The sequence below is a fragment of the Haliotis rufescens genome, unplaced genomic scaffold (assembly GCF_023055435.1).
Source record: "Haliotis rufescens isolate VD_foot unplaced genomic scaffold, xgHalRufe1.0.p SCAF_5, whole genome shotgun sequence".
NCBI lineage: Eukaryota > Metazoa > Mollusca > Gastropoda > Lepetellida > Haliotidae > Haliotis > Haliotis rufescens.
The window spans coordinates 234732-242119 of NW_025964223.1; the positions used below are offsets into that span (position 1 = coordinate 234732).

At 38.0% G+C, this 7388-nt stretch overlaps 1 long non-coding RNA gene across 1 annotated transcript; it reads right to left on the reverse strand.

Annotated features, from left to right (window-relative positions):
- Positions 1 to 4779: 4779 nt before the first annotated feature.
- LOC125372915 lies at positions 4780 to 7152 on the reverse strand. Its single transcript, XR_007218267.1, has 2 exons — positions 6331 to 7152; positions 4780 to 4903 (listed from the first exon to the last, which is right to left on the reverse strand). It is a non-coding gene; the product is annotated as an uncharacterized LOC125372915 (long non-coding RNA).
- Between the last annotated feature and the right edge of the window lie 236 nt (positions 7153 to 7388).

The following is a 7388-nucleotide window of genomic DNA, read 5'->3' on the forward strand; positions in this document are numbered from 1 at the left end:
CCAGGACAGCGAGTTTGGGGCATCCCATGTGTCCTGTGTCGAGCCTTCTGGTGTGGATGCCTCTGTTACACTTCATCCATCACTCTGCTTCACACATCAGGACGTCCATCACTGAATCACCTCTCCAGAACAAGGGGAGATAACTTTCGCTGTTGTGTTGATCATGACAATTTGTGATGTTGAACAAGGATGTGATTTTTATTCTGTGTTTGCTTGCTCTTTTGAATGATTCAAAGTCATTTTAATGTCTGGGTAATTTGTGTATATATTAGAGATGTAAAGCAGTTTGTTATGTACCAACATGATTAGGCTTGGCAGGACTTGAGTGGTTGTATTGTCACAGTATGGGGATTATTCCCACCCTCTATTGTGAGGTGCTCAGGTACACTGTAGTTGAAGATGTCAGATGGTTTGTCTTGAACGTGCAGTGCATGGAACTGCCACATGGAAAAAGAAGCTTTCAGCAGCAGGAATACTGTTCAATGCAACTTAAACCCAACTTCTCTGTTGATTTTGTATCAGATTAGATGAGATGGAATACATCAAAGGGCATTATACTGATTATCCTAGTAGGTACAATTTATTAATATTTTTTTTGTCAAATTGGGTTTGTTGAAAACAAATATGTTTGATGTGACCAAGCAGCTTCGTTTAGAAACTAATTCAGTGTTTATAGGTTTGTTCCTTTGACCAGCTTGCCTGAAGTCTGTTGGGTGCGTCCTACTAAACATCCTAGTCACATCTGTACACAGTCTCTCACTGGAAGCACCCTGCTGGTGACATCAGTATTTTGTTAACTTATTATTCCCAATAATAATCTCCCTTAGTTATTGCCTGTTTTGTAAGCACTGGGTTTTTGTTATTTCTTTGTTTCATTTGAGACTTACACTTGACTTAAACTTTGGATTCCATTTTCTAGGACTATATCTGGGGTTAGATGCTGGAGGTGAAGCAGTTCCCCGAACTTTAGGTACATTGTGATCCTCTGTGGTACGATATGAACTTCACATCTGAAGGTCATTTATGAATACAAAACATGTTTGTTTGTTTGTTGTTTAACGCCGCACTCAGCAATATTCCAGCTATATGACAGCGGTCTGTATAAATAATCGAGTCTGGACCAGACAATCCAGTGATTGATATCATGAGCATCCATCCACGCAATTGGGATCGATGACATGCATCAACCAAGTCAGCGAGCCTGACCACCCGATCCCGTTAGTCGCCTTTTACGTCAAGCATGGGTTGCTGAAGACCTATTCTACCCCGGAATCTTCACGGGTCTCAAAACATGTACCAATATATATATATATCGGTACGTTTTGTATTGATAAATGTACCGATATATATATATATATATATGATAAATGATCTTCCGATGTGAAATACATATTCGTATCGTTCAGCATATATATTATATGCTCTTCAAAAAAAGAACCTTGACACTGACTTTCAAAATGTAATATAATGCAATTGTTTCAAAATAGGACACAGAAACCATAATTAAAACACTGTTTGAAGATCAATGTACATAATGTTCAAAACATTAATCGTGTCACCTAGACAGACACACGTACACGATACAGTTAATGTCACAGGGGTACAGAAAATGTCAGTATCGGTTGTGCCCACCACATGCATCAATCACCGCTTGACACCGATGACCCATAGATGCAATCACGTTTTTTTACAGGCGGTTGCGTTTGGATGAAGCTGTGAAATTGATCCCCAAACGCTACGTTTATGTGCTTTGCATGTGTTTTCACGAATTATAGACACATCATCTTTCTGTTTGACTTGTTTGGTTCTCATTTAATGTAATTATTTTAGAAATTTGGCAAAAAGTGGTTTTACATCTATGTCAAGTTTCTTTTTTTGAAAAGTATATATATACACATATTCTAAACGTTAAACTGTATCTTCTGTAGATAAGGGTGACAGTTAAATGATCGGAACATAGAACATTAAACTGTATCTTCTGTAGCTAAGGGTGACAGTTAAATGATCGGAACATAGACGTTAAACTGTATCTTCTGCCTCTTTGTACAAAAGGTCGCAACCCAGTGTTTTATCTGCTTAGATGGGCTGCTATTCCTTTTTTTATGATCTCCGATATGAGGTATGAATTGTATCGCAATAAAGCGTAAAATTACTGCCCTAAACATGAAGTTGGTTTCCTAAACACATCATGTGAAGGGCCTGTTGCCATGGTTACCTACACTATGTGTAGAGCGACAGTGTTAACTAATGTATGTTAGTGGGTTAAGTAAACAAATAAACAGTTGTTTATTCCTGCAAAATTGATGGATTATTCAATCAACAGATGCAATATTAGTGTGTAAATATATATGCATGTAAATGTGTACATTTTGCCTCTTACTTATTATCAGAAAAATAAATAATTTTAAATTGAGTTTTTGTCAGTTGATGTTTCAAAGACAAGAGTCAGGGGTATGGAAACTGAAAATGTTTACTTTTCACCATGGAATTCAGGTTAGAATTTGTCCCCAGCATCATAAACGGGTTGTAGGAGGTGACTTAATGGATTCGGTGGTCAGGCTCGGTCATTGGTTGATAGCATGTCATCGTGCCTTGATTCCTTGGAGCATGGATCATAATATCATATACTGGTTGTTGGAGGTGACTTAATGGATTCGGTGGTCAGGCTCGGTGATTGGGTTGATAGCATGTCATCGTGCCTTGATTCCTTGGAGCACTGATCATAATATCAATCACTGGTTGTTTGGTCTTCCGAGTGTTTTTCAATAAAACACAACTTTTTACGATGGTTTGATAGTCAATAGACTAGGGCAATGTATTTCAACACATGAGAATATCCCCAAAACTTTACAGTTTTAAAAATAAGGGCATTGTTATCCAAGAACCTGCCAAGGTTTGGCAGACAACACACCAACTTCCTTCAGTAAAATGCCAAACTTGACATTGAGCAGTTTTACCTTGACAAAGACACAACACATTTATTATTTCCAGTTTTAATAACAAATCATTGCAGAGGCCAACTAAATATTGGTAAAAGAAAATATCTTGTGACCTTGGAACACTTGCCAGATGACAAAACCAGATCACTCTTAGTTTCAGACATTGTTTATTCTTCACAATATACAGAGATGCATCCATTTTCACAGAAACACTGACCCACAGAATAATTAGGCCAAAACTAACCTGCTTAATTTGTCATCATTTTCTAGTGTCATTTAAAACCGTTTTAGACCCATGTTAAGAGCAAAATCTTCAAAGTGAAGTCTCGCACTCCCAAGACGAATATTTACTCCCAAGTCAGGTGTTATTGCAACAAGGTCTGGATGCATCACTGGATATATACTGTGTAGGGCCTAGAGCGGAGGAGATGCATGACAGCATCATGATAATACTGATACAACTTATAGTATCATAGGCTGATGTACTGATACGAAACAATGCCTTCTGGTACTGCACAGCAAATTTTTGTGCACAACATCTTGTCTGCAGTATTTTCACCAATGACAATCAGCCAAACAGATGACACATACTATTTTGGCAAAATGGTGGCAGCAGACGGCAACATGCCCAGCCAGCCAATACAGGGACATTGTGAACATCATGTCCACTAGACGAACCATCTCCTATATCATTTATCACACAATACCTTTCTCTCCTCTAATGATTTTCTTCCTGCTTCTGATAGAGCAGCTGGACTTGCTTTTTTATGAATAATACTACACTGACATCATCAGCTTGAGTTGTTTCTGTATCAGGATACACATCGTGTCATACCTTCATTATCATGACGCGTATCATATCATCCTTCACCACAAGAACCCCATGAAACTCCCCACAGTAAAATAATTAGGGGGTGAAACGATACAGCAAGTTCACTATACGATACGCAATTCAACACATAGGTAACAATACGATACGTCGCGATACACATATTTCAGCAAATTGCGTGGAAACTCCTTGACTACAAATATTTCAAATAGAATCATGTTCAAAGCTCCTATTTTTAGTAGAGAACTTAAAATGCTAATTACAACACAATTTGCGAAATTTGCTTGACAAAATTGCAAGGTGGTCAATAAATGAGTAGTAATTACAAGTAATAAATTTTAGCAAATTTAGTGTATCATATTGTATCGATACAGAAGAAAACTTACAATGCACCGGTGCACCGATGTATCGTTTCACCCCAAGAATAAATACTTGCAAACAATGACATGGATATGATCCTCCATTCCAAACAAAAGAAAGTGGACAGGGAAAAACTGACGACACCAGCTTCTGACAAGTACTGAGTTGTCAGAAACTGGGCTCTTATATCCAAGTTCGTTCACAAGCATATAGTAAATAATGCCCATTACACATGTACCACATCACCTGCTAACCTTTCTGTACTGCGGAACCCTTGATTGGGATCTTCAATTACCGGGGGTATTCCATAATACCCTGACTAATTATTCCTGTGTAGTGAGTGAGTTGAGTTAAACGCCACTTTGAACAATATTACAGTTATATCACAGCGTGTCAGCTTAATGTGGGAGGAAAGCCCAAAGTGATCCATATCTTATGTTAACCACTTTGGTAGAACCCACTAGCACAGGTATGGCGCTGACAGGCCTAGAAAATATACAGAGCGAACCAAAATTTGAACCACGATCATAGGTTTCTGGCATACTCAAGGGATGCAACTCTGCATGGCAAATTGTGGCACCTTAGATGACTGGCCCCCTACACCCATGTTAAGGCCAGACACTGCACCTTACAATTGACAAAATGCTTCACAAGTATTTGTTAGTTTTAATTGGTTACAACTTTGAGGTATACATATTAACAATTGAAATGGAGTCTTTTCCAGGTGATGTTGCCACCGGTTGCCATGGAAACATCCAAGATGGCCGCCGCAAGCCTGAAAAAGATTGAAATTAGTTTCAGTTTTTCTCTAAGACCAATAAAGATATTTATATAATTTCAATTGTATAACAAAGCTTGTATGGTGTTGGGTACAATGACAGAGAGAAAAACTGAAAAAAGACTGGTATATATTTTTAAAATAATTTTTCAAAATTTCACATTTTTTAGGTTGATTTTTACCCATAATTTATTTTTTAAAATCAAAATGGCAAACAAATTTTAAAAAGTCTCTCTGTTATTGTGTAAAGTAATCCTCTGCCTATATGTACACCAAATTTCATTCAAATCGGGCCAATAATGGTTGAGATCTATGTTCACTAAGATCCAAAATGACGTTAATGGAGAAAATGAGGAAATAAGTTTGTATATGGTTTTCTTCCTTCAGCACCTATTAAACACTTACAAAATCTTAGTTTACTGATGGGATGTATTCAAGATACATAAAACAATGCATGTACAAAGAAATAACAGGACTTAAAACTCCCCAGCACCATACAACAAGCCTTCAGCTGCCTCAACATGAACTCGGTCCCTTTTTTTAGCCTCCCACTTTGCACTACGTTCTATCTTAGATGTCTCCTGGCTTTGCTTCCTTGCTTTGAGGGTTCTCACATTATCAAGTCTTTCAATAGAAGCTGCTGTTATTTCATTAGCTTCTATTGCAAGCTTGTTAATTACCTGTGTAATGTGACATGTACCCTCATTGAACGAAGCTATTGCAGACGCCACTGCCCGATGCAACCACCTTGCACCCACAAAAATGGTCTTCGGACAACGGGACTAGATCACGGAATGCAAGCATTCATTAGCATTCTGTGTCTTGCCTTTCACCATCCTCTTAAGGAGGTTTTCATCAGACATTCTTTGATATACAGGTACCATCTTTTCTGCAATTTCTGCATCGAGACAATGTCTGATGTTGACAAAACTTCCTTAGTATTTTCAACAACAACCTGTGAAAGAATGTTTTGTTTTTGTTGAAATGTCTTAGGATGGAGACCTTCCATTCCAAAAACCAGACAAAACATTTTCATTGCAGCATGACCAAGTCCTACCTCTGACAGAGCATAAAAATGTCATTAACCTGAAAGGGATTGGTACCAGATTGATAACCTTACCTTTGTGAAGTGTAATTTTTGGCAACACACATCTGACAGTTTTGACATGTCAACATAACGTTTACAGCAAATCCAAATCTATCAAAATTGTCACTCTTTTCAAACAACAAAGACCCCTGTTCGTGACATGATAGGCATTCAATCTCTTGAAAAAATAAATTCATTTGTCTCATGTCAATTAACATCCATTGAGGTTTTGGTTCATCATTGTCAAGCACGGGAGATTTGATATTTTCAGCAGCTTTAAATTTTGATAGTTTTATGTCGCTGCGTGAAGTTGCATTCAATAAAAAAGAATTCTCACCTTCATTGTCTCCAACGGGGATGTTTTCCCCAACGGCGTGGTCCCCGGAATATTCCGATGCATCTAAAACGTCCAAGCTGTCAGAATCTGACACAGGGATGATCGCGCTGTCAACACGGGTCGTAACTCTAACACCGCATTTCGAACGTGCCTGCTTCAACTGACTTGCCCTTCGCCCCCTATTCTAACCATAGGCGTGTTGTGACCCGTGTTTTGACCTCATTTTAAAAAAATACAACAATTTTCAGTTAAGAAAATATCAAAAACGATGTTTGCCTGTCAATCTTTTCGCAAAGCAGCCGCCATTTTGTATACCTACCGGAAAAGACCGGTGTTTTGTTGCTAAGCCGAATGGTGCATTGTGGGATATGTTTTACTTTATTTGGATCGAACGAATATTCCCGAATGTTGCATTACGGGATATTTCTCCTTAAATGGTAATTTACGTACGAATGTCTCGCGGGAAAAACCGACGATAGCCTCACGTGGAATATCTATTTTTAGAATGTTTTTGCACAGAAAGATGGCGGAAACGATCAGCTTTCTATCGATGTATAACATGAAGGGGTTCGTTACAGCTGCGGGGGCGTTGTCATGGGTGAAAGTTCAGGTTTTTCCACATTGATTACGATCATATTTAAAAACAATACCACACATTATGATTTTAATAACGTTTTTTATTCAGTAAATGTACACAATATCGTAAAAAACATGTTGCATCACAAAGTACATGTATTATATATGCGAAAAAAATCAAAATCTCGATTTTGACATATTGAAGCAATTATGTTAATTTAAGGTGCCGTGTCTGGCCTTAATCTATCTTAATCCTTATCAGAAAGCGAGACCTGGTGACCTCAGCTATGTGCACAGTCATGCTGTAGATGGTCTTCGAGGCGCTGACTAACATCCATGCTCATTCAACATTCATCTAAACAAACTACAATAAAACCGCCATGCATGACATCATCACCTTGCTTTCAACATACACACACAATCCTGTACAATCAGTTTTGATTCCATCTCATCCACACTATGTACACTACATTTGAACACAA